We start from the raw sequence: 7,190 nt of genomic DNA on the forward strand, positions 1-7,190 counted from the left end.
CATAACGGTCTCATTGCTACACGTCGAACACCTGCCAGACCTTCTGCACTGCGACTGTGCTTACGCAAGCGTCGCATGTACGACTTATAGCGGATAGTCGTAAGGCGTAAAAAAATAAATTCTTACATATTGTGCTCGTTGGAATTCTCGTCCGCGTTTTCGTTTTATTTTGTTTTTTTTTTCAATAATTCCTTTTTGCTGCATTATTTAATTGAAGGAGGAAACTCCGCCGGCCGTCCGCATTCATTTATATGCAGGGCGCATGGTCGCATTACCTGAAGCGGGCGTGCCTGTTAACCGTGGCTTCGCGTACGGAACGAGAATACAGTAAGAAAAGAAGACTGTATTTTGGTGCCCATATACGTCTTGTGCGACTAGCTTTCAAAGTTGGCACGCAGCGCTTCAAACGTAGCACAGTGCGACTACCGATACACCTGTGATATTCTATGCAACAGTTAGCTTGAACAACAATTCATTTGAACGACTCCTAGTTGACAGTGTAACGTCGTTTGGTCTAAGAATTGGCAGATGAGGTAAGAATATGACGTTTGCCCAGCGCTCTTTCATTTCTAATGCAATGAAGTTTCACCTGAAAGTATGAAAAAGGTAATGAATAAGAAGCTGTTCTGGGCATCTCACAAACGGAGACGTGGCATACAAAAAAACTATTGCATACAAGAGAGCTCTTTGTTTACAGCCTTCTCAATAGAAATTGAAGGCCTACAGCTCTAACGGCACGCTGAACTTGCTGGTTGTTTAGGTTACCCTTATTCCGGACATTCATTCAATTTATACATAAATGCTTTTTCAAGTAAGGCCACCACACGTAGGCAGAGGTTGCTATTGGGCCATACTTTTAATTGGGAGCGAGGAAATCGGTTGCACAGAGCGCAAAAAAGTACGTTTCGCACAGTATTGGTTATGAACTTGTTTCTCATTAAGCATGAAACAATCTTTATTTTCTGCTATTGAATTAATTCCGAAAAAGAAACCATGTCCATTGCACTGTGCTAAATGGACACGTGTACATTTCGATGACGAATTTTCTCTGCCGTCACACACCGTTTCAGACAAAACACCGAACAGCAGCGAATGGCAACTACACGGGCTCATTTTTATGTAAGTTGTAAAAGCGTGAAGCCAAGTTATAAGCCACAGAAAAAATCTCCCTCTAAGAAGATAGTGGAATGCCTGACATAATAAGGTCTCGCCATTGTTGAAGCAGACAAGGAGGACGGTTTTGTGTTGATTCATGAAGGTATGTTCAATGCGAAAGCGCGTGAGGCATTTAAGAAGAATTTTAAACTGTCGCACGCCCTACCTAAGAAGCAAAAGTCCTTGGCTCTCCGATTGCTAAAAGACAGAAATGTGGAGCACCTCCAAAAGGCAGATAAAAAGTCGGATAATCATAGCCTTGAAGTCATCTTCACGGGTAAGACACATAAGCCTTAGTGCCCGCTTAGAGTGATAGGATCCGAGAAAGGTACTTGGCACGATGAAATTAGCGATTATCTTCAGCGCATCCTCAACAAGCTGGACCTACAAGACCCATTTTTGCTGCGCAATTCGACAGATCTGGTGTTAAAATTTGGCCGAGGGCAAGTTGGCTACCGCAACAACTTTCTTTTTAATTGACGTGCAAGATCTCTTCTATTGCGTAACCCGGCGCGGTCTGTTTGACGCATTTCGTGCACCTATCGATACATCGGGTGAAGTGGACTTGAAGAGCAATGTTGTCCTGAGTTCTAATCCGATCGTAGAAAATTAGATTTCTACTTACAGTCCACCATCGTGTGTTCCAACGGTTCTCATTATGTTCAAAAAGGCGGTATATCAATCGGTTCTTCTTTAGCTCCAGTATTATGGAACATTGATCTTACATCCATTGACAAGCCCATCTTTGCCAAAATCGGAAATTGTAAAGTGGTTAAGATTTATAGATATGTGGATAACAACCTTGTCCTTTGAAATCTAACTGAGACGAGCCTTGACGTGGTTGTGGCGGAATGAACTAGCACTTTCTTGACAGGGTCTGGCGAACTATGTTTCACCTGGAAATTGCCACAGGATAACTCAATTTAGTCTCTGGATCTTAGTCTCACGACGGCCCACGTCTACTGGACGTATAACCCAAGGATTAAGAAAAGCCCTGGTGTTAACCGCGCAAAACGTAGACGAGAGACGAGACCAGAAGACGACACCACAAGCGCTGAGCCCATGATGTGCAATCACGTGACTGCGACACTTGTGGGCAATGCTATAAGAGGCCGTGTTTCTTTCAAAATAAACGTTGTTGAAAGTCAGCACTTGTGGTGTCGTCTTCTCGCCTCGTCTTTCGTCTACATTTCGCGCTGTTAACACCAGGATGGAAAACCCACAAGCCCAAGCTGCTATTCTAAGAAAAGCCTTCTACCGTGTGAGAGCGCGCATTATAACATCCAGTCATGATGACCAGGAAGTCGAAAGCCTCTATGAATACGTGGAATCGGCGATGGGTAAAGTCAAAACAAAATACAGTATAGTGATGGCTGACTTCAATGCCAAGGTAGGCAAGAAGCAGGCTGGAGACAAGGCAGTGGGGGAATATGGCATAGGCACTAGGAATAGCAGGGGAGAGTTATTAGTAGAGTTTGCGGAACAGAATAATATGCGGATAATGAATACCTTCTTTCGCAAGCGAGATAGCCGAAAGTGGACGTGGAGGAGCCCGAACGACGAGACTAGAAATGAAATAGACTTCATACTCTGCGCTAACCCTGGCACCATACAAGATGTGGACGCGCTCAGCAAGGTGCGCTGCAGTGACCATAGGACGGTAAGAACTCGAATTAGGCTAGACTTGAGGAAGGAATGGAAGAAACTGGTACAAAAGAAGCCGATCAATAAGTTAGCGGTAAGAGGGAAAATAGAGGAATTCCAGATCAAGCTACAGAACAGGTATTCGACTTTAACTCAGGAAAAGGACATTAGTGTTGAAACAATGAACGACAATTTTGTGGGCATCATTAAGGAGTGTGCAATAGAAGTCGGTGGCAACTCCGTTAGACAGGATACCAGTAAGCTATCGCAGGAGACGAAAGATCTGATCAAGAAACGCCAATGTATGAAAGCCTCTAACCCTACAGCTAGAATAGAACTGGCAGAACTTTCAAAGTTAATCAACAAGCGTAAGACAGCTGACATAAGGAAGTATAATATGGATAGAATTGAACATGCTCTCAGGAACGGAGGAAGCCTAAAGCAGGGAAGAAGAAACTAGGAATTGACAAGAATCAGATGTATGCGTTAAGAGACAAAGCCGGCAATATCATTACTAATATGGATGAGATAGTTCAAGTGGCTGAGGAGTTCTATAGAGATTTATACAGTACCAGTGGCACCCACGACGATAGTGGAAGAAAGAATAATCTAGAGGAATTCGAAATCCCACAGGTAACACCGGAAGAAGGAAAGAAAGCCTTGGGAGCTATGCGAAGGGGGAAGGCAGCTGGGGAGGATCAGGTAACAGCAGATTTGTTGAAGGATGGTGGGCAGATTGTTCTAGAGAAACTGGCCACCCTGTATACGCAATCCCTCATGACTTCGAGCGTACCGGAATCTTGGAAAAACGCTAACATAATCCTAATCCATAAGAAAGGGGACGCCAAAGACTTGAAAAATTATAGACCGATCAGTTTACTCTCCGTTGCCTACAAAGTATTTACTAAGGTAATTGCAAATAGAATCAGGAACACCTTAGACTTCCGTCAACCAAAGGACCAGGCAGGATTCCGTAAAGGCTACTCAACAATAGACCATATTCACACTATAAATCAGGTGACAGAAAAATGTGCGGAATATAACCAACCTTTATATATAGCTTTCGTTGATTACGAGAAAGCGTTTGATTCAGTCGAAACCTCAGCAGTCATGGAGGCATTGCGGAATCAGGGTGTAGACGAGTCATATGTAAAGATACTGGAAGCTATAGCGGTTCCACAGCCACCGTAATCCTCCACAAAGTAAGCAACAAAATCCCAATAAAGAAAGGCGTCAGGCAGGGAGGTACGATCTCTCCGATGCTATTCACAACGTGTTTACAGGAGGTATTCAGAGACCTGGATTGGGAAGAATTGGGGATAAGAGTTAATGGAGAATACCTTAGTAACTTACGATTCGCTGATGATATTGCCTTGCTTAGTAACTCAGGGGACCAACTGCAATGCATGCTCACTGACCTGGAGAGGCAAAGCCGAAGGGTGGGTCTAAAAATGAATCTGCAGAAAACTAAAGTAATGTTTAACAGTCTCGGAAGGGAACAGTAGTTTACAATAGGTAGTGAGGCACTGGAAGTGGTAAGGGAATACGTCTACTTAGGACAGGTAGTGACTGCGGATCCGGATCACGAGACTGAAATAATCAGAAGAATAAGAATGGGCGGGAGTGCATTTGGCAGGCATTCTCAGATCATGAACAGCAGGTTGCCATTATCCCTCGAGAGAAAAGTTTATAGCAGCTGTGTCTTACCAGTACTCACGTACGGGGCAGAAACCTGGAGGTTGACGAAAAGGGTTCTACTTAAATTGAGGATGACGCAACGAGCTATGGAAAGAAAAATGATAGGTGTAACATTAAGGGATAAGAAAAGAGCAGATTGGTTGAGGGAACAAGCGCGAGTTAAGGATATCTTAGTTGAAATCAAGAATAAGAAATGGGCATGGGCAGGACACGTAATGAAGAGGGAAGATAAACGATGGTCATTAAGAGTTACGGAATGGATTCCAAGGGAAGGACAGCGTAGCAGAGGGCGGCAACCAACCATCTCCCTATGATTATTATCATAAAATACGTTTTCATCGGCCAAAACACAGATAAATACATAAAATTGCGTGATACGTTGGTTTGTTGATGCTGCACGCACCGTCTTTGTGTTAACTCATAGTAATCGAGAGGTACTTGATGGTTTCCTCTTGTCGCATGGGACCACTGAATGGCCTAGACCGAATTGGTGGGAATTTTCACAAAAGCTTTAGATCATTATAGCTCCTAAACAACTTTCACACAGTTCTGCTTACCTCAGACTATTATACGGTGTGGAATATTTTACATAATTGTAGCTCAGCTAGCATTCCTGTGGAGCAGCTGTGTATACAACACAGCCGCGTTGCATATAGTTACTCGTCTCTGCGAAGTCAAATGTCAAGCTAAATTTACGCAGTCCTGTCTTTCATTGCTGGCGCCAACACTGGCAAAGGTCGACGGCTTCGCGAAAAGCCTCATCTCGTGCGGTGGCGAAGTCCCACGCCGCCGATGCCACTGCCGCGGTCGTCACCGCGCCAGCGTTCTCAGACGCATTCAGCGCAATGCCAAACCTTGATGTCGCTTTCAATGCTTCGCCTTCGGGTGAGACTGCCAAGGCCTTTTGAGTGAGACTACTCTTTGTAGTTGTTTGTTCGAGGCGTGTTAGGGAAATGAAGCCTACCAAATAGCTTAGCTCAACGTGCTTCTAAGATAAAGCATGGTCAGCTTGTCAGTAAACTAACCGAACGCTGAAGATGCTCCCCCGCCTCCCCTACCCATTTCGCTGTACTTTTATTCCTTGAGGAGAAAGGTTATTGTTTGCAAAATGCATTGAAATCAAGGTTTACGTTATATTCAATGCAGTTTGGTACGCGTGAGCATCGCCGTAATTTGCTCGCACTGTTACTGTTTTAACGCACCTTGTGGTTATTTATAATTGCGCCAATGCATTGCTTGTATCCCTGAAGTACTCCCTTTATCAAAAGAATAGGGACCGGGAGTTCCGCGATATAGCCAATATTTCTTGCCCGCCTGTGAACGTAGCTTGAAATGCAGGACTGGATTCAAAACTGGCCATGATGAAATTTTCAGTGCACTCATCATGTCGAGTTTCGAGTCTTAATTATGAGTAAATTCGGACTTTTTTTTTCGGGGGGGGGGGGGGAAGCTTGTTCTCCGCATACTTTGTTCAAGATCTGAGGCTGGGAATTTCGTATTTGCTAAGGAGAAAGTTTTCAGCGTTCAAGAAATGAGACACAATTGGGTACATAGCGGCCAGTGCAAAAAGCGGAAATTATTAATTTTCTTTTTCTCTAAAAGCAATCTCTAAGCTTGTGAATCTGCATGCATATGTCACGATGACACCTGCACTGGGGCTCCAACGAGAGTATAGTTTCATTCACACCATACAGGGACAGATTCAAGAGCCACTGCATGTTCAATATTTGCAGCGCCGAAGTTTAGGTATGTCTCGAAAATTAAGGGGGGTGTGGGCCTCTGGATATGTCAGCGCAACCGCACTCCGTACTAGTGGCTGATGCTGTGCCCGGCAGTGATTGTAATTTATCTCCGCCAAAAAGTAATATGCAAATCAATGAGTGAAAAATTGAGGACACACTTCGTCCCGCTTAGAACCCGGGGATTTCCAGTCTTAAAGCTGATGCTTTTACCACTGTGACACTGGAACGTATACAAACGGCAGGTGACCAGCCATACGCGACAAAGCGCCATATTCGAAAAAAGGGAAGTTAAAGCGTTTACAAAAACAGGTACAAATGTCTTTAAAAGTAAAAAAAGAAAAAATTCACAGCAGATTACAATACTCCTTAATGTGAAATTTGAGTGCAGCTCTATGTGTGTTTCCATTTCGCGACATCCTGGCTGGCGCGCACAATTTGTCTCGTGCGGCACATTGCAAACTGAGCGTGGTGTGGCACGACTGCTTCGCTCATCGGGAGATCGCGAGAAGCAGCGCGTGGGTGACGCGTGGGCACGAGTCACAGCGGCCGCCGCCGACAGACGTCCGCTCATGCAGCGCTTTGTTTCCGTATATGGTATCGGTCGACGCGCAATCCGCAGGCCATCGGTCAAGAGACGATGGTGCGCTACAGTGGCGCCATCTCGTTCCGGTCGTCGCCGCAGGCCTCGTCTTTCGCGACACTACGTTTTTCTTCTCGCGCTTTTCTCATAGCCTCCCTCTCCGCTTTCCTCATCTTGCTCTCTTCGGTATCATCGTCTTTCATCACCTGCTGTCCTGCGCATTCGCTCTTTCATCCTTCGCAGCGCTGGTTCGATCGGTTACGCCAAAGGAAGAGGATGCCGAGGGAGGACGCTTGCGCTAAACGCAGGACGGTGCGCACAACAGCGGCACTATAAGATGTAAGCGGGAATGTGGTTTTCTTCAGGGTTTA

The sequence above is a fragment of the Dermacentor andersoni genome, chromosome 10 (assembly GCF_023375885.2).
Source record: "Dermacentor andersoni chromosome 10, qqDerAnde1_hic_scaffold, whole genome shotgun sequence".
NCBI lineage: Eukaryota > Metazoa > Arthropoda > Arachnida > Ixodida > Ixodidae > Dermacentor > Dermacentor andersoni.